A 24,654-nucleotide genomic window follows, 5' to 3' on the forward strand; every position below is an offset into this window, starting at 1 on the left:
TGTTTTATAATCACTATTTCATTTGATTCTCACAACAACTCTGGGAAACAGATGCTATTATTATTTCCCCATTCAGAAATAGATGCTAATATTATTATTACGCCATTGACAGTTGAGCAAACTGAGACAGACAGAGGTTAAGTAACTGACCCAGGGTTAAACAGCTAGTGTCTGAGTCAAGATTCTATTTCAGATTTTCCTGTCTCATGTTCCAGCTTGATTTTCTGCCACACTCGACTGCCCCAAACTTCTGGGCTGAAATGTTAGGGTTAGCAGATACGATTGCTGGGAACCTTTGCAAAATGAACTGGCAAGGTCTGAATCATTGAAGAAGTGACTAGAGAGGAAAAGATGTCCCACTCAGCAGTGATTTCATTATATTCTTCCCTAGGGACATCCCCACCTGTTTCACCGGCCCCTGGTTCTGTGCTGGAACATCTAATAGCCTCTGATATTCACTAGGAATGGGGCCCAGATTTGTTTCATGGAAGTGGGTGGGGACTTGAGCCTTGGTTTTCATAGGCAGATAATGCCTCAGAGAGCTTTCTCCAGCAGCAGCCTGGGTTTTTACCATTTGTGGCATTTTGCCTGCTCAGTTCTGATATCTTTTATGGGGCTTTTAGAATACATGTGCTTTTGCTGGAGATTAGAGATATTCTTATGGGAGGAACTCTTGTGTAGGAAGGAAACAGCCCTTCGTTGGGGGTGGGGGCTGATGACTAGTGAAGCTTCTTTTCACTTAAATAGAGTGTGTAAGATTAAAATCCTCACACCCTTCCAGGCCTTTGACTATGTATATATAGGGATGATTTTTTTTTTCCCTGATCAGGTTCTAGAAATAGCAAATTAAGTTCATTTCTCTGGTCTAGGGATTCTGCTCAATATCTATCTCACTTGACTTTCAAAAATCATATCTGGAAACTTTTTTAAGGGGAAGACTTAACTATGTATCTATAGCTATAAATAAACATGATAAGGTAATTCAAACCCTCCAGTCTTAACCATTCACTAAAGTCTTTTTTATTGATATCCCAGTTCTTAAAGCTCAGCCTTGTGAGCCATGGGATTGTTCTCATTGGCGGCGTATGGTACTCAAGTGAGAAATTTTAAAACTCTGTCTGAGAAACACTAAACATGGGAACTGTGGGTCATTAGACTCCTAACTGCTCACTTAGCAGTAAAGTGAGGCCTAAGTGGTTAATAGCACTATTTAGAAAATTTTAAGAGTCTGCAAGAAGAATGCATTGGTTTGGCTTCTCTTCAGGTAGATGCTTTGTTCAATTTGTGGTGACAAATTTTGTTCTAATGCTAAAGACCAAAGAGCCAAGTTACTTTGCCTCATTATGACTGTCTATAGAAAATTGTGGGTAAGTACATTTTTATTTATTTATTTTTCACTTTCTTCTGTCTCATAGTATTCAGCATCATATAACTTTTTTTTTATGTGTCAGTCTGGTAAAGCCAAAGGACTCAATAGAATTTTTGTTTTGTTTTTAAAATCAAAGGAAATGTTTTTAGTGTAAGATTATTGGAAATAAGGATGCATTTTTTCCCACACTGAGCTCATGGACCTGTTGAAATCTATTCATGTATCTTTTGTGGGTCAGTTAACCCAAAGTTAAAAATCACTGGTGTCGGGCACTGTGCCAGGAGTCAAGAAGACCTGAGTTCAAACCCTAACTGTGTATCCCTGGGCAAGCAAGTCACTTATCTACTCTCCCTCAGTTTACTCATCCATAAAATGGGAAGATTACATTTGGTGATCTCTTGGTTCCCTCATAGCTCTAAATCTAAGGTCCTATGATTTCTTTTTCTAGGAGAGAAGGGAAAGAAGTTAAGAATCACTACCTTATTCATAGCTAATTTTTAAATAGGATTGTTTCTAAATAAATGAAGCAGTCTGAATATGGACTTTCTTGATGTTTTGAATGGGTTATGCTTGCTTCTGCTGCACCATGAATTAAAGCAGCAAGGATATAGACAATATTTTCTGCTCTGATGGGAGGGAAGCATCTTCCTGTTTTTTCCCCCAGTTCTAGCTTCTGTTCCAAGAAGACTGCAAAAGAACAGTGTTTGGAAGTTTTCTTCACAACAACTCAACTGGGAGATAGGGTTTATAATGTCATCCCATTTTACAGATGAGAGAAGTTCAGTTATCCTCAAGTCACATGGCTAATTTCAGTAGAAGTAGAATTCATGAGATTTTTTACTGGAGGGTTGTTAGACTCATAATCTATTTTATTAAGTAGTACTATAGAAATAAAATAGCTGATACGGATGCTGGATTATATATATACAGCTGGCTCCATATTGTTAATCAGTGAAGAACATGTAACTGTGAAAAGAAATAACAATTATTTTGGAAACCAGTGACTGGGGACTGTTGATTCTTTGTCAGGCCTCAGTAAAACTAGAATAAGAACAACAACAACAACAATAAAAATAATAAACTATAGACAACATAATAAAAAGGTAATTACTCAGAATTACAGTAATACTTTTATGTATGTATATAATTTATATGTTTTAAAGCTTCATAATTTTAAAAATACTTTCAAATCTCTGCTATTTCTTAACTTCATGGTTTCTCTATAGGTAAGGCAGTTTTTATTATCCCATGTTACCAAAAAGGAAACTGAGATTTGTGGTAATTAAATGAGAGTTAAATTGAGGTTTGTTATATTGAATAATTACTTCAAGCATGAGCCAAAAGGAATGTTGTCGAGTATGAGTGTGTAAGGATTTTTTTAAACAGAGATTTAAGAGTAGCTAGTAACTTTCTGAAAATGTTTAAAATTTATGCCAGTCTTCTACTGGCATTCTTTTAATGTATGAAGATCAGACAGTCAGTGAGTGTTTAATTAAAGGCTTATAATGTACAAGGCACTACTAAGCACTGGGGTTACAAATAGAAGCAAAAATACTCCTTGTCCTCAAGGAATTCAAATTCTAATGGGGAAGACACCATGCAAATAACTGATTGCTTACAAGACTGATATGGAGTGAATGGGAGAGTAAGCTTAGAAGAAAAGGCATTGGCTTCTGGAGGACTCAGATAAGTCCTTCCACAGGAGAGGTTTAAACTATATCTTGAAAGGAAGCCAGGGAAACTTAGAGAGCTGAGGAGGCAGAACATTCCAGGCATGCAGAATGATAATCAATAAAAAAGCCTAGGAAAGTAGGAGGAAGGAGGGTGGAGAGAGTAACATTCTAAGAACCTACTATGGGCCAAATGTGGTACCAAGCACCTAAAAAGAAATCTTACTTGATTCTCACAACAATCTAGGGAAGTAGGTTCTGGGACATAAGGACTGGGATACAAAGAAAAATATGAACTTTTGGCTATATTCAAATTTGCATTCTACTGGGATTAGGATGCTGGATCTCCTGACAGCTAGCTCTTTCTATTACAATATACTATATTATTTAGTTTGCTAGTTTCCCCCATTCCCTAACTCCTTGGAGATTTTGTTGTTATTCAGTCATTTTTCAGAGGTGTCCAAGTCTCCATGACCCCATTTGGAGTTGTTTTGGCAAAGACACTGCAGTTATTTGCCCTTTCCTTCTCCAGTATTTTATAGATGAGGAAATTGAGAAACAAGGTAAAGTAAGTTTCCCAGGGTCACATGGCCATTAAGTGTCTGAGACCAGATTTGAACTCAGGAAGATGAATATTCCTGACTCCAGCCCTCTACCCATTGTGCCACCTAGGTGCCTCTTCTTAGAAATTATCTAAGTCAAACACCTCATTTTTATATGTGGGGAAATCAAAGCTAGAAACATTAAGAACTTTGCTCAAGGTCACTTAGTTGAACATGTTGAGTTGTATTTTACCCCCAGTTGACATTTTTCACTTTAGGAAACTGAGGCAGGCAGCGGGTAAGTGACTTGTCCAGTGTTGCACACCTACTTGGTGTCTGAAGCTAGATTTTTAGTTCTTCCTGACTCCAGATTCGGTGCTCTATCTTCTGTGCCACTAACTGCCTCAAGATGGGAAATGGAACATTTTTTTAGGCCACTGTGACTAGTTAGCAAAGTATGTGGAGGGTGAGAGTAAATATAAGAGGATTGGTTTAAGAAGACTGGAAAGATAGGACATGGCCAGGTTTTTAAAAGTATTTCATGTAAAAGGATTTTATATTTCATCCTGGAGGTAATGGAGAGTCATTGGAAGTTATTGAATAAGGGGGGGGTGAGAGATAGATGGGGTGACATTTTCCAATCTGTACTTTATGAAAAGCTACTTTGGCAGCTGATTAGAGGATGAATTGGAGTGGAGAGAGCTCTAGATGAGGCAGGGAAATAAATTAGAAGGCAGTTGCTGTAGTCTAGGCAAGTGGTGATAAGTGCCTAAACTTGGAGCGATGGTTGTGAGAAAGGAGAGAAAGGAACAGAAGTATATAAGAGATGTGAGAATAGAAATGATAAAATCTGGTGACAGATTGGATGTGTGAGATGAGTGAAAGCATATTCCCTGTTGAAGGAGATCCAGCAGATTCCATTTCCTTGAACTTAATTAACAGCGATTAAATTGGTCCTTGTATTTAAGCGTTCATTTGAACCATGAACTGCTCTAGAGCAAAATAAGGACTCAGAAAAAAATGTGGCCTGAGGTGCCCTTTACTCTGTAGAAAGTTCCCTGGGGGAAGAAGGAGAACCAACAAAAATTTCTCCAGAGAAAATGGCTTGTTCCTGACCCCTTTTTTGGAAATCACATTTGATGAAGTGGGAATTACGACATGGAGAAGATTATCATATAAATCTAGTAAAAATGCTTTGTAATTCCTTCCAGGATTCTGAAATCTAGGGATCTTAGTTTACAGGAAGCCAAGTTCTTCATCTAAGAATCATGGGGCATGTTAAAGAAAAGGATTTGTGGTTCTGTGAGAATTATTACATTCTTTCACTTGAGCCTGACAATAGCGCTCTGAGGTAGATAATATATGGTATTATTGTTCCCAAATACATATAAGAAAACTGAGGTTCCAAAAGTGGTTTCAAAGATGGTAAACTGGAGTTAGTCAATATCAAACCATTTCAGTATCAATAACATAGGACAACTAGGTGGTGAAGTGCATAGAGTACTGGACCTGGAGACAGGAGGATTCATCTTCATGAGTTCAAATCTGACCTCAAAATCTTACTAGCTGTGTGACTTGTTTTCCTGTTTCCTTATCTATAAAATGAGCTGGAGAAGGAAATGACAACTCTAGTATCTTTGCCAAGAAAATATCAGATGGAGTCACAACGCATCAGACATACTGAAAACGACTGAACAACAAAGTCACTAAAGCATTGAACCTCATAAACGAACTTAGGTGTGTGTGTCTTGTTAAATGTTACATAGTAATAAATCATGGATTAGAAGCACTAGAATTCAGTTCAAAAGAAGCAGTTATTGAATTCCTATTTTGTAGCAGGTTCTGAGGATACAAAGACAAAAGTGAAACTACCTTTTTTCAAGCTGATATTCTCCTGGGGCTAGAGTCCCAGTTCTCCTTGACAGTTAGTGCTTTCTATTAAGGAGAAGTTACTTGGTTTGCTAGTCCTCCTCCCCATCCCCCCTTTCCCTTAGAGATTATCTGAGTCAAAACTTCCATTTTATAGGTGGGGAAATCAAAGCTAGAAACATTACAGGTCACTGGTAGTTGAACATGTTGAGTTTTCTCCCTGCCCTCTTTTCAGGAATTTCTGCTGATCCACTAGTGATGTTTAACCTCTCTTGCCCTATCCTCCTTGTAACTATGGTCAAATATAGGGAGTCTCTGAATTACATTCTGACTGCCATCTTCTCACACCACCTTTCTCCTCACCCCACACCCAGCCCAGTATGTCAAAATATTTAAAGCTTTAAAAAAAAAGTGAATTGAACTAATGGAAGACAAGAAGCTGGGATTGAAAAAAAAACAAAACAAAACACCAACAACAACAACTTGAGGAGCTTTCTAATCCTCTCCTGTCACTGCCAAAAGGGAGATCTAATTTCTCAAAAACCTATTTCCCCAACTTTACCTGAATTTGTCACTTCAGCTTTGTGACTATTAGAAATTCTATAAACTGCAGACTCATACCTCCAAATAAATTTCTACATTTACCTCTGAGATGGTTAAAGGGGTTAGTATTAGAATAGATTAGTTTGATCAGCTTCCTTTTCTGTTAATTAACAAAGATCTGAACAGTTGTACTAAGGAAAATGGGGCTATAGCTGATTGTTTGGAGTAATGGATGACTGGATCAGGAGAAGAGTTACTGAAAGTAATTGAAACATGGAGAAGTTGAATATTAGGGGATACTTTGGTGGGGTTTCATATTAGCTTAGTAAGGTATGGAGTTTTAGGGACAATTAAGGTAGGAAACAAACGTTTATTAATCACTTATTATGTGCCAGGCATTGCTCTAAGTACTTTTAAAATATTGTTTGTTATAAATATTATCTTATTTGATCCTCTCAAAAATCCAAGTATTTTACAAGGGGTTTTACAATCCCAATTTTACAAGGGAGAAAACTGAAGCAGAAAGGAAAAATGACTTCTCCAGGGTCACAGAGCTGGTTTGAGGTCAAATTGAAATTCAAGTCTTCCTGACCACAGGCCCAGAGTTCTGTCCACTGCTCCTCTACCCACCTGTCTGTGGGATAGGGCTTAGAAAGGGATGTAGAAAGCCCACTATAAAAATGTGCATCATTATTACTGATTGTGATTGCTACTTTCTTACCCCAGAAGATCCCTCTTCTCTGTCTTCTTCCTCTGATTGGTGAGTTCCTGAGTTTTTCCTAGAACCTTCCTCTTGAAGAAGTGCCCAGACAAGCTTTGTTTGCTTCTTACTCCTCTCCTGGTCCTTTTCCTGACTCAAGACTTTGACTTCAAGTCCCCTTCCTCACCCCCAGCTTTTCATCCCTCTTTTTTCCCCTTTAGAATGTAAACTTCTTGAGGTCAGGGACTGTCTTTCTTTCCAATTCTATTTTCGTTTCCAGGGCTTACCACAGTGCCTTGCACATAGTAAGCACCCAATAAATGGCTTGGTGACCTGATTTAATCTGTTGCAGTAGATTTAGTAATCACATATAATATTTCCAAATGAGCTAAACATTTGCACAATTGAGTTACTTGCCCTAACAGAAAGCCACCGAATCTCTCTCTCTCTCTCTCTTAAAATATACATCAAGCATTTAATATAACACATACAACCACGTTATTAAGAAAAATTGTAGTTGTGATGGGTTCTCAATGATTAATTTTGTTGCATAATTTTTGTTTGCATTTACAAGGAACACTAATGATAGGCCTGTGGCGCTCAGTTTGTCTTTGCTGTATGCAGCTGTATATTTTTCCCCTTACCCAGTCAGCTTTAGGTGAAAGATGAAATTTTCAGTCATGGAAACCATACTTACTCCTTGTATGAATAGCATGTATATGATCATCTTTTTTTCATTTGGGGCAGTGAATCTAGTGACCCTGGACCCCTTCTTAGACTGATGTCTTTAAGTGAATGAAAGAAAATAGATAGAATTACAAAGGAAATTGCCTCTATTGAAATTCATTTAGCAAATATTAAAGAAATAAATTAATGCATTTCAAGCTAAGCACCTCTCTTTTGGAGACAGGGAATCACAAAATTATAATGTTGTTCGCAATGTGACTAGCCTATATCTGCAAAAGAATCCCCTCTGTATCCTCTCTGTAAAGTGGCCTTCCACTCTTGACTCTAAGACATTTGATGAGGGGGAACCCACTCCCCCAAGAAGCAATCCATTCCACTTTCATATTGCTCTTGTTTTTCCTTACCTCGGGTCCCAATTTGGCTCTTGGCAACTTCCACCCACTGTTCCTATTTCTGCTCTCTGGGCCAAAGCAGAAACACACACACACACACACACACACACACACACACACACACACACAAACAAACCCTAATCACTCCTCTACTTGACATCCCTCCAAATACTTCAAGACACAGATCATTTCCCCAAGACCTGTAACCTCTCTGAGATTCAGTTTATTTCTCATTAAATGAGAATAATCAAACTTGTACTATGTCATAGGAGAGTTGTCTAGATCAAATGAGCCTTTACTAATGACAAAGAACTCTACATGTCGATTATTATTGGTTCTGTCCTGGGCCCATGATTTCATTGTTTTGGGAACTCCCTATGAGGATACTTACTGGACTTTTTACTTATTATCCCCAGGTCTGAGTATAATGCATGACACATAGGAAATGTTTAATAAATACTTGTTGAGTGAACCAAAGCCTATCCATGACCAACAATTTTGCAGTGTAGTCATAGGATACATTAAGTCACTTGTCTCAGGCTTCACAGCTATAACCATCAGAAGCAGGATCTGAACTTAGGATTTTCGGATTCCAAGACTGGTTCTCTATATACTATATCATTATTAATTTACTTACTAGTATACAATCTGATTTGTATATCCAGTTGTTTTTAAGTGTCCAACTCTGTATGCCCATTTAGGGTTTTCTTGGCAAAGATACTGGACTGGTTTGCCATTTCCTTCTCCAGCTCATTTTACTGATGAGGAAATTGAGGCAAGCAGGGTTAAATGACTTGCCCAGGGTCACTCAGCTAGTAAGTAACTGAGACCAGATTTGAACTCATGAAGATGAGTCTTCCTGACTCTCAGACTGGCATTCTATCTGTTATACCTCTTAGTGGCTTTGATTGATATGAGCTTGGTCATAATTAAGGGCTGCCTATTAGCTGCATTCTGCCTTCATAGAAGTATAAACCAAAAAGCAGACTAATCAGGAGAAACCACAAAAAGGCATTGTTGTTGCTCAATAATTTGAAGTCATGACTGACTCTTTGTGAATGCATTTGGTGTTTTCTTGGCAAAGATACTGGAATTGTTTGCCATTTTCTTCTCTAGCTTATTTTAAAGGTGAAGAACTGAGGCAAACAGAGTTAAGTGAATTGCCCAGGGTCACATAGCTGGTAAGAGTCTGAGACCAGATTTTGAAATCATGACAATGAGTCTTCCTGATCCCAGTGTATTTTATTTTTATTTATTTATTTTTATTTATTTATTTTTAAAAACCCATACCTTCCATCTTGGATTGGCTCCAAGGCAGAAGAGTGGTAAGGGCTAGGCAATGGGGGTCAAGTGACTTGCCCAGGGTCACACAGCTGGGAAGTGTCTGAGGCCCGATTTGAACCTAGGACCTCTAAAGTCTCTTGGCCTGGCTCTCAATCCACTGAGCTACCCAGCTGCCTCCCCCCTCCTCCAGTGTACTTTATCCAATGCACCACCTATCTGCCAATAGAAGGGAATAATTGATTGTATTTTCTTTTTTCCATTAAAAGACATTTGTAATTTGGACATTTTATATAGAGATTTTAAAATTGGAAGATGACCTCAATTTAGGCTTATGGAATTTTAAGCTAGAAGGGACCCCAAAGGTCACCTATTTTAACCTACTTTGTAATACAAAGAAAGAAGTCAAGATCCAGAGAGGTCATCCCTTGCCTAAGGTCACGTAGGTAATAGAGAGTAGAGCTTGGATTTAAACCAGGGTCTTGAACTTTAAATGCAATTCTCTAATGATGATAGCACAGTATTCTTCCTACTTCACTATGCCCCCACTGATATCTGTCCTAGAAACAAAGTGGGGATCAAAGGGATTTTCTAAGGCAAATATTGGACCTAAAGCTCAGATTTTCCTGCATTCTTTCATTTCTGTTTCTTTCTAAAGTAGTTTTCTGTTGAGTCGCCCCACACTTATATCAGATCATGTGCTTTTAGACACAGCCATTTAAACAAACAAGGAGTGTAAAGCCTTGGGTGCTAAATGGACTTCATCATCTTCTTCATTCTATCTTTCACTTTTTTTTGTGTCCGATAATATTGTCTAAGTAGGATGTCATAAAAACTGAGCTGACCAGTGTGTTCAAGGTGTTTTTTTTTTTTCTGGACCCAGAAGCAATAATTGATTTGATCCTCCTCCTTGCAAATTGTTATTTGGGTGGCAAATGATGTAATCCTCATTCATTAGAAGACTGAAAAGATCCAAATAATTTACTGTGGAGTTCTTTCATTGTGGCCAAAGCAAAGCAGAATCAGGCATTAGATCTAGAATGGATCTTTGAGATCATCTAATCTAACCTTTTCATTTTTCAGATGAAGTAACAGACCCAAGGAGATGATTTTATCTGAGTATTAATTAAAAGAAAAGTGATTAAGACAAAGGTTTACTGATTACTGATCCTGGTTCTTCCCACTATATAGCCTGCTACTTTTTGATGGAAGTCTTTTTACATATTCTCATTCTGAATGGTTGGAGCTAAGTCACAATTTACATAGACATTATCTTACCTTAAAAGCTCTCTAAACTGTTCAGATTTTTGTCTATATAAACTGTGACTAGCTCCAACCATTCGGAATAAGTGTGTAAAAAGACAACCAATGCTACTGGTGTGATTTGGGGCAAGATATTTAACCTCTTTCAATTTCTTCATCCATAAAATGACTAAAGGATCTGATATCCCTTTTAGCTCTAAATCTATGGTCCTATGAGCTTTCATTTGCATGGGAAAGGGCTCTAGAGGTTCAACATTGATGATATTCTCTACTGCATGAGCTGACAGAAACACTTAAGCTTTCCCAGGATGTATATGGTCCTCTGTGGAGGGGCTGCTCAGCCTCAAATTAATTCAAGAAATTCTTCTCTGCCCACCCTTTCATTCCTTTTTATGCTGAATGGTCAGGGCCCCCACTAACTGCAGATGAAAACAACTTGACCTTCACATATTTGGATATAGCCAGACCATAAAACATTATTAGAAGAGCAGAGATAGGGTCTTCCTTCTTTACTCCCTCTCCCAAGTCCTAAGCTGCCCTTTTAAGGCTCCTTTTCCTCCTAAAGCTTGTCCATGATATCTGTTTCTTTTTGCTCTCTCCCTGGATGAAGTTGTTGTGTATATTAAGGCTATGAGGAGAATATGAAGTATCACAAATCAGCATTCAAGCCCTGCCTCAGATACTAGCTGTGTGATCCTAGGCAAGTCACTTAATCACTCTATCTCAGTTTCTTCATCTATATGATGAGGAAATCAGATTCTTTAGCCTCTATAGTCTTTTTTACCTCTAAATCTATAACCTTATGATTTCTCTTTCGCCCATATCTTTATGTCATGACACTAGGAATGGGCTTTTCTAAATGCCTAAATTTTGACCTTTCTGTGTTTCTTTTTTTACTCCAAGCATCACTTCATCCCATGAAAATGAAGTTCCAAACTCACAAACCTAGACAACTGGGGAATTTTTGTTGTTCTTTTTTGTTTTCCTTTTTTTAAAGATACTTTTTTTTTTTCCTGGGAGTATTTATAATGCTGCATGTATTATAGCAGAAGTTCTAGAACTGGGTAAATTGAATCCAATTCTTCCTTTGTTTGGAGTGGGATGGCATATTGATGAATGATGCTAAATTATAGAGAGGAATATGTAACTACAAAAGCAAACCGTAGCACAATACATACAATCACCACAGCTATCGTCACTATACAAAGAGGAGAATATTAAAGAATGCATAATCCAAAGTGATTTATATTTTGCTTTGGAAGCTAGCCAGAGAGAAAGTAGAATCACTGCCAATACTCCATGCCCAGCCTACACGTGTCCTCTGACTATGCTTCATTAGTATATGTTTGTAGAAACAGTATTCTGCTGCACTGTGTACTGATTTACTGAGATGTTGGTATTTGTGCTTCTTATTCATTTTGAACATTTTTATAGGCTGTCATGCAAATAGGTCTCAGTTTAAAAATCCTTGTTACCAGGGGCTTTCAAGGTGTTTTATAGCCAGGTTATGCTGAGACAGTTGATATTAAGGCAGAATTTAAGAGCATAGCAATTTGTTTCAAAACTGGCTTTGAAGAAATTAAAATGAAATTTCTTTGGAGGGATGCTAGCAATACTTTTTAAGAATTTAAGTAGGAAGGAGGAACCTCTTGTAATCAGTCATTACTAGAGGTGGCTAAATGATTCATTTATGATAAAATTGCAGGCCACAAAGCTTGGATAACAAGAAAATGGAATAATCAAACTTGGACTTGGAGGAGAAGGTATAAAACAAGGTAAGGGACAAATATTATGCCTGCATTAAAACTTATCAGTATATGAAACTGAAGAGGAAATCCCAAGCCATATATTATAAATGAATGATCTATACTATCTGTTGATCGTCTCATTTTCATGAGTTCTTTGTAAATAAAGTAGCTATTCAGACAATTTAGGAAGTTAGGTGGTGCAGTGGATAGAGTGCTAGGACTAGAATCAGGAAGATTCATCCTCCTGAGTTCAAACCTGAGCTCAGACACTTATGGGCTGTGTGACTCTGGATAAATCATTTAATCTTGTTAGCCTCAATTCCTCATCTGTAAAATGAACTGGAGAAAGGAATGTGAAACCACTCCAGTATCTTTACCAAGAAAGCCCTAAATGGACTCATAAAGAGTCAGATACAATTGAATAATAACAACTCAGATACAAGACCACTATTAGATAAAATAGTTAGATCAATGAAATAAACAAATAATTAAATAATTGTTTTAATTCATAATTTAAATTATTTTAATAATTTAATAAATTTTATTTTTAATATTCAAATTTTAATATTTAATAATTTAAATAAAAATAAACTCCTTGGAGCACCTAGTGTCACAGAGAATGGAGAGGCAGACTTGAGGAAAGGAGTCCTGGGTTCAAATATGACCTCAGACTCTTCTTTGCTTTGTGATCCTAGGTAAGGTATTTAACCCCAATTTCCTAGCCCTTGCCATTCTTCTGCCTTGGAAAAGGTATTTAGTATTGAATGTAAGACAAAAGGTAAACTTTTAAATATAATAATAATAATCTTCTAAAGTTCTTTTTTATTTTTTTCTGAAATATTTTTCAAAGGTAGCTTGGTGAAGAGTACAGTGAATGTTGGACTTGGAGTCAGGAAGTTTTGAGTTCAGATTCTCCCTTAGAAATTTAAGAACTACATCAGAGGTCCCCAAACTGCGGCCCATGGTCCACATGCGGCCCCCTGAGGCCATTTATCCAGCCCCCACCACACTTATGGAAGGGGCACCTCTTTCATTGTTTGTTTTTTATAGTCCAGCCCTCCAACAGTCTGAAGGTCAGTGAACTGGCCCCCTGTGTAAAAACTTTGGGGACCCCTGAACTACATGATCTTGGACAAGTCACTGATCCTCTCAGATCTAGCTTTTTTATTTCTAAAATGTAGATAATTACATTTACCTCATGTATCAAAAGAGATAAGGTATACACAATATTTTGCAAGCTTTAAAGTACTGTGGCTAGCTACCAATGATCTTGATTTTAAGTCATATAGTAAACCGTGTGATATGGAAAATAGTCCAGTTGTTACACTTTTCAAAATTAAAAACCTAACATCTCATTTAGTGAAAGTTCTTTTTCTTCCCACCGAGAGTCAGATCAATCATTTCTGGGCTTTTAGAGTCTTACAGTGGCATATGAATGTGCCTTTCCTTGTAATAAACACACCTGGAAAACTTAAGACAATGAATAAAATAACAAGAAATACCATTTTACATTTCAATGATGCTTTTATGTTTTCCAAAATCCTTTCATGTATTATCTCACTTTAATTTCATAAATAACCTTGTGAGTTATGTGTATAGGCTAGATATTTTTAGCCACTTTATATCTCTTGTTCTGTTTTCTTATTTTTTTCATCTGTAAAAATAGGGGGTCAGATCAGATGATCTAAAATTTCTCATCCATCTCCAAATCACAGAAACCTGTGATGTCTAATCAATCTGATGAGGAAACTGAGGCATGGAATATTAAATGGCTTGTCCATTTTCACATTTGGTGTCAGAACTAAAACTGAATACTGTGTCCAGGTCTGCTTCCATCATACTCCTTCCTCCATTATATATTTTCCATATTTTATATACACATGTACAGGCATGGAGAGGCAATGTGATACATTATGTAGATCTGCATTCAAGACCTATTTCTGACACATGCTAACTTTATGACCTTGGATAAATCCCTTAATGTCTTAGTGCTTCAGGAAAGTCTCTGAGACTATAAATTATAGGGCAGGTTCCCATCTGCATCAGTAGAGAGGTCTTCACACTGAGGAAATCACAGATCCAGACCAACTATCAAAAGACATGTTTATTGGATCTTTGAATCTTGCCTCTTATATTGGTGATTCTCTGATGCATATCTTCAGTTTTGATGTCTTCCATGACTGTCAGCCTCTTATGCCCTCATTTGTCCACAAGTACCTCAATCCAACATGGCTCAAACCAAACCTCTCTCTTCAAATCTCTTGAATTTTTGAATTATGATCATTAATAGATTATATCAATGTACTACTGTGTGGTTATAAAGAGCTTGCACATACATTATCTCATTTTGTCCTCACAACAATTTTGTCTGTTACCATTTTATAGATGAAAAAATTGAGGTTCAGAGAAATCAAACACCTGGCTGGCTTGAGGTCATATAGCAAGTTTGTTTTCTTTTTTAAAACCTTTACCTTTTATCTTAGAATCAATACTAAGTCCTGGTTCCAAGGCAGAAGAGTGGTAAGGGCTAGGCAATTGGAATTAAGTGACTTGTCCAGTTCACATAGCTAGGAAGTGTCCAAGGCTACATTTGAAAGCTGCTCTTCCAAGTCCAGGAGTGGAAGTCTATTTTTTGTGCTGCCTAGCTGTCCTCCATAGCAAATTAGTGACAGAATCTTGACTCTGAAGGAGTAATATTCTTTTCATTCTACTTTGTATTCTCCAAATGATTATAGTAATTTAAAAAATATAATAATCACTCAGAAAATACTAATTGAATGAATAATACTAATCAATTCAAATGTCCTAAAAAAATTAATGACCGAGTTAAAATGTATGGAAAATGTAGCAGAAAATTGTGGATAGCAATCTCTGAAAAATATTATTAATATTCTGTTTCTAAACACTCCAAAATGTAAATTTATAGAAATTCAAAATTATGTTAGTCTTGCAACATTAATCACACTGAAGTCTAAAGTGCATGCTCTGGATACTCAAACTTTTTTTGCACCATTACATTCTGTATTCATGAATCTTTGTGGCCAGTATTTCAGTAAGTTCAGCAGTTTCTTTGGAAAAGCCTTCCAGATGCTCTGCTTTGGCTGGAAGCCTCCCATTTAGTAAGTGGTCAGTTTAAAACAAGGGGCTGAGAAAAGGAAATTTATTTTTAAAATAGGGGATACATTAAGGTGTCCTGTCCAGCAAGGCTTTACGTCATCTTGGACCGTGATTTGACTTCTTGGAAACATAGAGATTAACCCATATTTTGATATAGATAGGCCATTGTCTCCCACAAAACTGGTTTGATTTTTGACTTTATCTCTGTGAAATAGTAGCTTTACAAGCAGAGTCCTAAAAATCCTCTCCTCCCTCCTCCTATCCTTTCTTACCAACCCAAACCTTTACTTATTCTTTCCAGATCTAGATAGAGAATTCTACTATCCTGTTAGTGAATAACATTGGGCATTTCCAGCTCTACTATTTCTTGTTAAAGGTTTGTTTTGAGTCAGGATTTTATTTTCACCAAGAAAGTGGGAATACAGGTGAAAGCCTCCATCAACTGTATTATATTATATATTTTCTATCAAAATATGTATCCCAGAACTGGTGTTTGAGAACTAAAAGAGACCTAATTGGCTATTTAGTCTAATCCATACCTGAAAGAAATTTCCACTCTAACATAATCAAAAAATTGTAATCCAGCCTTGGTTTTCACTCCTGGATGAAGAGGCATGTGAGACTCTTACCTAGATACATCCCATTCTACTTTTAGACATCCCTAATTGTTAGGAAAATATTCTCAACTTTCCAAGCTCAAATAATCTTTCTATTGCTTCCATATATTGTTCCTTGTTCTCTTCCCCTCCCTCTTACCCCTGTTCAAACAGAATTAGTTAACTCCACTTCCTTGTGGTTTTACTTCAGCTACATGAAGGAAGCTATCATTCTATCCTTTCTCCTTCCTCTCTTCTCCCTGTCTTCTGTGACAGAAGCTGGCACATAAGAAAAGTGACAGGCTGAAGAGTGTGTAGAACTGATCACCTCTATGGGGGAGGGGCCCCAGGATTTTGGAATCAGGAGGAGAAGACTCTGGCTGGTAGAGGAGTTGATCTCTCAGTCAGGAGAAGCTGAAGAGAGAAGTTTGAAAAAGACTTTCTCCTGAGGGTTACTCACTTTTCCTGCTTGTTGCTGGAAATCTTTTCCCCCAACATTTCCCAATTGAAAAGACTATTGAAGAAGAAACCTGAGAAAGACATTTTAAATCTGTCCAACTTTACTTCACTTCCTCTTGCCCTGAGTTTGCACTGTGGCCAAGGGGCCAGACGCAGGGTGAGTCAACCTGACTTTCTCTCAGGGGCTTAGGCTGCCAAAGCCCGAGTTCCCTCCAAACTTGAGGAGGGAGGAAAAGCGTTTTAGACAGAGACAGGGACCCCATTTTCCCACCTTTCTTTCCCATTCTTTATCTACCAGTTATTCCTTTGTATTATCCTGATTGAGTTGACATTAAAATAGTTATCTTTTCTCCAAGCTGTGAATCAAGTGTGAATGAACAGATCAAGGGAAGACCCTTTGGTCTCAAGTAGTGGAGTGGGGATGAGAAGGACAGAAGAATATGGGAGAGCAGCCTTAGCTAAGGAGGGGAGGCAGAAGGGGGGGGGAATCTTCAAACCCCTTCTCTTCTCCCTGAGCTAACCTTAAACATCAACTGTCTCCCCTGAACCTGCTTTTCTCTATATATACTGAAAGACTGAACCCCTTGGCTATGACTTAACCCCCCCTTGAATACAACTGGCACCCCAGGATTTAATAGGACCTCACTAAAAATAAAAGCTTTAGTGACCAACTGCTACCAACTGTCACCAAATGTCATCAACTGTCAGTTGTAACTCCTGAAGCTAGCAGCCATTGTCACTGGCTCTGCCTAACGGTTTCTACACAGGATCAAAAACATCTTGATTCCTGGTGGAGGGGAGTAGAAGCCAGTAACTAACTGCCACTCTAGTCAGTTGGAAAACTAAGGAAGAGAAGCTGTTATAAAAGGGAGACTGTACTAGGGCTGTAACTTATAGGATCTAGCCATCTACCTCTGTCAAACTTCTCTTCTGCCAGCTAAACATCCCCATTTTCATCAATGCATCCTCTCCTCATGTGGATTCAAGGCCCCTCATAATCTTGATGTCTCTCCTCTGTATACTCTTCAGCTCATTAATGTCGTCCATTGCCCCAAAATGAGCGTAGTACTCCAGATTGTAGCCTGAAAAAAGCAGAGAATATAGTGTTACTGGCACATCACCATCTTATGAAGATATCCCTCTTTTATTGTAATCTAGTGTTCTATTCGTTTTTTCAGCTGCCTTATACAACTTCTAACTAATGGAGCCTATAATTCAGTGAATCTCACAGCATCTCTTTGTGAAATAGTAGCTTCCCAAACAGAGCCTTAAAATCCTCTCCTCTTTCCTCCTATACTTTCTCACCAACCCTAACCTTTACTTACTCTTTATCTCACCATGCCTAATTATCTAACCTTGCCTCTTCCATCTTGTACATTTCAGTTTGAATTCTTGTTGCACACAAGTGGAAGACTTTACATTTATCTTTATTGAAATTTCATTTTTTTTTGTATTCAGCACAACTCTAACCAGTCAAGAACTTTCTGGATTTGGTGGCTGCCTGGCATTGTGTCACCTACAAATTTGATGAGCATTCTATGCACAGTTTTATTGAAGTTTCATAAAAAATGTTAAACAGCCCAGGGCCAGGGACATATTATGGGAAGGGAGAATGGAAATCCACTGGAAATTTCCTGTCATGTTTGTTTGCATTACGTTGTCATTAACAATTACCCTTGGAATCACTTCCATCCAACCAGTTTTGAATCTGCCTTCTTGAATTATTGTCTAGATCCTGTATCTTCATATTTTCCACAAGAACAGGAGGGGATTCTTTGTCAAAAGTTTTTCTTAAATTGAGGTAAGATATAACAACATTCCAATTATCTGTTATTTCAGTAATTATATTAGAAAAGGAATTGCACTTAGTCTGCCATTGACATGTTGATGAAGCCATGCTAGAGTCCTTTGTAATTACTGTTTCTCTTTCTAGGTATGCACCAACCATCTCTTTAATAACACATTCTAGAATTTTCATAAGTATCAAAGTCAAACTCATGGGGATATAGTTTACAGAATGTATTCTTTTCCTCCTTTTGAAAATCAGAACATTTGCTCTCCTTCCTTCTTATACCTCTTCTATTTTCCATGATGGTTTCAGTAATAATAAAAGTGGCCTAACAAACATGTCTGCAAGTTCTTTTACTCCCCCGTGTCATCAGCTGGGTCAAGTGACTTGAACTCACCAAGGGCAATTAGATGTTTTCTTACTGTATACGTACTCATAGCCATTTTTTGTTGTCATTTCCAGACTAAATTGAAAACAGCATTAGCTTCAGAACTATAATATAAGCTATAGTCATATAAAATATATTAACCTCCCAGTAACATTTTAGTGGATAGGATGCCAGTCCTACGGTTAGAGAAATTCCTCTTCATGAAGTCAACTGGTCCCAGACACTTACTAGTTATGTGACCTTGAGCAAGTCACTTAATCCTGTTTGCCTCAGTTCCCTCTTCTGTAAAATGAGCTGGAGAAGGAAGTGGCAAACTAATATAGTTTTTTTACCAAAGAAAGGGTCATAAGATATAAGTCATATGACCCAAAAGGGGTCATAAAGAGTTGGATGTGACTGAAAAATAACTATATAGCAACTATAACATTTTAGTCTTTTGTATAGTGGATGATAGAAATTAGTATTTGTTTTCATTCATTATAAGCAACTTTAACTTTAAAATAAATGCTGAAAAATATCTGCATTAAGCCATGATTGACTCTATAAATTCTAATAGTCTTGTTACTATTCTCCTTGCTGCCCTTCTCGATCTACACAGTTCTAAGATTTTGAGTGGAAAAGGACATTAGAAATCATAGATTTATAGATTTGAATTTGAAGAGATCTAAGCTCTGATGTGGTCTAATTACTTCCTAAACCAATGCACAGTACTGAAGTGATTTTCCTAAATTCAGACAACCAGAAAGCAGTGTAGCTGGGATTCAACCCATGTCATTTGAATAAATCTTCTGTTCTTACTAAATTGACCATGGTGTCAATCTAACGCCCTCATTTTCCCAAGGAAGAACTGTGGCCCAGAAAGGGCAAAGAGTCCACTCAAAATCACACAGCTAGTAAATGGTAGAACTGAAATTTGAACTATTTTCCATATAGATGGCCCTGAATTTTACCATGTCACATAGCTGGGCTCAAAGAATCTAGCCTGTTTTCTGTAATTTATTTTGGGATGTGATTGTAGGATATGAAAGTAACATGTTTAGATGCCATACCTTATTATGCCCAGCTGCCCCAGCCACATTCAGGTCCATAAGACAATAATGGTATAAGATTCAATGGAACTTTATGGCGGCAGTCTTTAAAAGGCTTTCAATTGAATTTGGTCTATTTCTGTGACATTTTCCATACTCTCTGAATTTATTTAACAGTTCTTTTCTAGCTTAACTAATAAGGTAGGAGTTCTAGCACTGAGTTGGTGCACTGGCTCCTTTTTTTTGAGATTATTTATTCTTGAAGTTAATTTTGAAAGTGATATTATGCCTTTAGCCATAAAATGCTCTTGGGGCAACTTAAGGCTATTTATGAAACTGGTTTTAAAATAATGCAGCCATCATTTGGATATGCTGTCTAACTCCACTCATATAACATGAATACTGTGAAATGATAATAATAGCTTGTACTTATATATTGCTTTAAGATTTGTAAAGCACTTCATATTTTACCCCATTTGATCCTTAAAATTGTGGGGGATAAGTGCTGCTATTCTTACAGTTTTGTAGTTGAGAAAAATGAGGCTGAAGGAAATAAGTTTTTCTTTCAAGGTTATATAGCTAAATATTTGAGGCAGGTTTTGAACTAATTTTTTCACTCCAGCATATGACCAAATCCATGTCATTTGGTTGTGTCCACTGACTATGTGTCTAATCCAGCTCCCTTATTTTTTGAAGGAAGAAATTCTACCACCTTGATGCTAGTAACTTTCCTGTCTTAACTGAAAACAAGTCTTTCATTTTTTTTTTCTGAGCACATTACAGTACAATAATTGAATGATTAGAAATGAGGAAAGAACTTCCAGGACAGAAGGGGATATAGTGATGTAGCAAATGAGTCAGAAATGAATATGCTTGATTAGATTTTTTCTAACTTAACTGGGGTTAAATTTTACCTGGTATATTCTTCTTTTATGCTAGTTTTGAATTCTGTAGACACAAATGAATGCCCTTCGTTGATTTACAGAATGCTCATTTAATTACCATATGCAATTGGTATTTTGTCACTTTTGTGAACATTTCTTGCCCAGTCATAGTACATTCTCAGCTCATTGATAATAGGCATGGAAGAGGGGGAAAGTAGTTAAGGGAACAAAAAAGATAATTTGAGGTTCAGTTTACTATGAATACTTGATGTTTTTGAAATAGAGCCAAGTTTCATTTATGGGAAAAGAATGAAAGTGATCTAAGGGGAGGACATTTTCCTGCTAAGCAAAGTACTTGGAGTTTTGTGGGATGTGTTGAAAGGGAGTATAGTATATACCCTGAAATGTATTTATGAGACTGGTTGGTTGAGGCTGGAGAAATTTTGTTTGTATATTGTAATTGTATATATACATATATATATATATATATACACATCTGTATATGCATGTATGCATATTGATACTTTTTAAAATACTTTTACCTCAGATTAGAATCATAATGTTTGGAAAGACTACCATTTTCATGTATTCTTAAGTATTAAAAATAAATTTTAAAATGCATGCTGTAGTAGTAGGAAAGCCTTAGATGGAGCCCAGAATCTGAAATCCAATGTTAGCTTAGACATAACCTATTCTGTGTCATTAGACTAATTATTTAGATTCTCTAGTCTTCTGTTTCCTTGTGTAATAGAATAGATAATCTGTGAAGCTATTTCTAGTTGCAGTAAAGGGATACTCTGGCTTTGCTGACTAGAGAGCTGCTAGAGGAACCCTGAGAGTGCCTGATTAAATGGAGATAGAGGTACTTTGGCTGCTAGAGAGATGCTGCTAGAGGGTTTACTCTGGGGTTGCCTATTGATCACTATTGATGGCTAATAGATCAAGATATTCCTACCCTTGTCCTTCCTTCACCTCCCAGTTTCCACCCACGCCCTCCTGCCTCCCTTTCTCCTCCTGCAGTCTTAGTCAGTCACTTAAGTAACTCAGGGGAACTATGAGATTTGAGAAATATTCTTTACTCTTCTTTTCTCAAGTAAAGGGGTTTATTGGGAACAACAGGATGGAGATTAAGGTGAAAGGGATAGGGGTGTCCCTAATCTATGAGGAGAATTAGGAGGATTATGGAAAATGTCAGTCTTGTCACAACTGTGACTCAGGGACAGTCAGAGAGATGGAGGACAACTGTTAAGTCTTCTTTCTTCTTCCAATTACACAAAACCACCAAAAAATTTAATTTCTTTTCAAATTAATTCCAGAAGCCCCCCAAGGATCCTTCAGCCTGGGACAGAAGCTAACAGGGATCAGTTCTCAGTTTCTTCCCCCTTCAACCAGAAGCCAAGGAAGTCTCTCTCCAAAACCAAGAGAAATAGTTCAAAGCTAGAAATCCCAGCTTCTTCTCCACCACTCTGTCAGAGCCACCCAGGTCACTCCCTTGGTCAGTAACCCCAGAGAAGAAGTTTCTGTTCATCTCCTCTGGCCAGGCTCCAACTGCCTTTCCTGGGAACATTCTGTTTTGGAATCTTCACCTTGATTGGCAGATGAGGTCCCCAGCTTTCTCTCTTGCATGCTTGAAATTCTCTCTTCCTTCATAACTCTTCCATACTTGCCTATAAAATAAAGGAACTAGTCTAAATGATATCCAAATTTCCTTCTAGCTTTCAATATGCTATGCTTTTATGATCTATGATCTTATATTAAAACGTATTAAATATAGGGATGGACAGGGAATAAAAAGTTATCCTATTCCCCTTCCTTTTGACAAGTGGCCCAGTGGGAGTCACTTGGGTAAGTATTTGCATATTTCAAGGAAGCCAAAAGCCAATAAAGAACAAATATAGGTTAAGATACATAGAAGGATAGGGTTAGGAACTGGACCTCTGATTTCTTTATTCTAAGGAACTCTCTGGTGGGGAAATTCTCCATGCAGATGAAATTCACTCCCTTTTCTACAATTTTCTGGAGATAGCAAATTGTCTAGAGCAGAGGTATTAAACAGGCCACATTGTGATAGCAAGGTAAATCATCCTTTTCTCGGAATACTCAGTATATGTCAGAGGTGGATCAGCTCTCTGTCTACTACACCACGTTATTACATAGTAATATAGTCTAAAAGCCATGAGGACAGGACAATAGGATGGCAAAAACTGTTGGAAATTTTATAATCATAGATAAACCTGGACACAGAAAATTCTAGAAATTTAATGCCAAGAAAGGGCACAATCATCCCCCCAATAGAATATCCTAAGAACTACCAAACCTTTCCATCAATCCTACAGAGGAACCTTTCTTTATACTCTTTTTTTCACCAGTCAGAATGTGAGCTCCTTGAAAGCAGAAATTTTTAAAAATTTCTGGTTTTGTTCTCAGCACTTAGCACACTGTGCTTAGCACATATCTAGAATTTGATAGAACCCTCTTCATTCATTCATCATCCCCTCTTTTTCACTCCCTTTCCTTTTCATATACTTCCTCCCCTTCCCCTGCCCCCAACATGGTTTGCCAATAACATGTCATCAGTGCTTTGGGGGCAATTTTGTTAGATAGAGTTTGTATTGTGCAGAGTCAAATTATTAGTCTTTGGAGGTGGAGGTGGGAAGGGGCGATACAACTTCAGGGCTACACATCTGGATGCAATTTCTGAGTGTTTTAACTTATTTTTCCCAAATGAAGACCATCAGTAGTTCTTGCCTGAGAATAAGTTGATGGATAGGGTTTGTTTTTGTTTTTAAGAGGGGCCAATAGTGTTTGAAGTCTGTGATGTTATTTTCCTACCTTTATCCTAAAGATGTTGGAAATTAGCTGTCAGAGGAAGAGTCCTGACCTTCATAATGAGTCAGGGCTATCTTCCAAATGATTATGGACCATATCTCCTTTTCTATGGTTAGGCTGAAGAGGTTACCAATTTCTCATATCATAGATCATTAGCATTGTCAGGGAGGGTCAGAATTCATTTGTCTGAGAGCTACTTTTTGAACAGCTTTTTTCTTTACTTGTTTACATGATGGCTAAATACCCAGAAAGCATCCAGGGACTTGGCAGCCTAATTTTATTGCCTTCCATCTCTCATCATTATTATTTCGTTCTCTTAATTGCAAAAGGTAATGTCTTCTTCCCAGGCCCATCAACCTTCCTTGCTTAGCAGATAAACTTCGTCAGTATAGTATTTCAGCTCAGTCTTTTTATGATCATGGTATATTCCTATTTGTGATGCTGGTGTTTTTTTCCCCCTTAAGAACAAAGGTTTTTTGAGCATTTCCATTTTAATGAGGAAAATATCTTTTGATAACCTGGGCATATCCACTATTCTAGTGGAATGGACAATGTCCTTAATTTCTGTCTGTAAAGATGCTGGTGCTTTCTTTGTCTTCGGTATGTACTGCTCCAATGAGTTTGGATTCCAAGTCTGCATGGGATGAGTTGGCTAGAAACCATGTGTATTCTGAAAGTACAAACACAAGCCTAGAGTAGGGTAACTCAAGCCATTATTATTTTAATTACTTTCTCTAGTTCTAGCCTTCCTACTAAAAGACTAAATTCTTCTCTCTTAGGGAAAGTTCCTATTTGAAATCTTTGGGAATTGTTCTAGAGTGTTTCTGGTAGAATTTAATTCTCCATTATCACTTCAAAGACAGTGCTTCTCTCCTAAAGTATTTATGCATGGCTGTCTTGTGACTTTCAATATATGCAGTCTTCTTATTTTCATCCTTAATTGTTCTTTGGCCACTGGACCCAGATTTAGTTATTAAAACACCCATCCAGAAATTCCCACAGTATTTGTGGTCCTCTGTTCTGAGAGGTAAAAGGTGAAAAAGACAAGAGACTGAATTCTTTATGGAATAATCTATCTCTCCATCCAATTTAATAATAATAATTTCCTTCTCTTAAATTTATTCCCATATGTGGCCCTCATAGCTCAAGATGTCTCTCACACATACTCATACATTTTTGAGTAGTGTCATTGTTTGAAGACTCTACATGCTTGTACCAGATACCTTCTTTGGCAGGTGACTGATCTTTCCAAAAGGTCTTTTACTGCAATAGATTGCCTTTTCACTTCTGGGGCCATACTTTGGTCCTAATATAAAGTGGTTATCTCTGACTAATTCTTTCATATTTTTTTTAATTAGGCTGTCAGATAGGGGGAAAGGCTACTGCCCCAAAAGGTGTGATTTTTATACTTATCTTAAAAAGGAGGTTAGAAGTTTTTTTACAACTGTGGAAAATTACAGAAATTAGGTAGAAAAAATGACATTGATTCAAAGATAAATT

At 37.3% G+C, this 24,654-nt stretch overlaps 1 protein-coding gene across 9 annotated transcripts in view; it reads left to right on the plus strand.

The window, feature by feature from the left end:
* Window positions 1–24,654, plus strand: part of CHST15 (carbohydrate sulfotransferase 15) — a 133,266-nt gene that overhangs the window by 37,221 nt on the left and 71,391 nt on the right. For 2 of the 9 annotated variants that reach the window (XM_007478839.3, XM_016427894.2), the window contains exons 2-3: window positions 12,022–12,091; window positions 17,969–18,037. The exons of 5 other annotated variants lie outside the window; for them this stretch is intronic. The gene's annotated coding sequence lies outside the window, so the exon portion shown is untranslated. The remainder of the gene's footprint in view (window positions 1–12,021; window positions 12,092–17,968; window positions 18,038–24,654) is intronic. 2 more of the 9 variants (XM_007478841.3, XM_056802817.1) reach the window with 1 other exon arrangement.

This window comes from Monodelphis domestica, chromosome 1, assembly GCF_027887165.1.
Source record: "Monodelphis domestica isolate mMonDom1 chromosome 1, mMonDom1.pri, whole genome shotgun sequence".
Taxonomy (NCBI): domain Eukaryota; kingdom Metazoa; phylum Chordata; class Mammalia; order Didelphimorphia; family Didelphidae; genus Monodelphis; species Monodelphis domestica.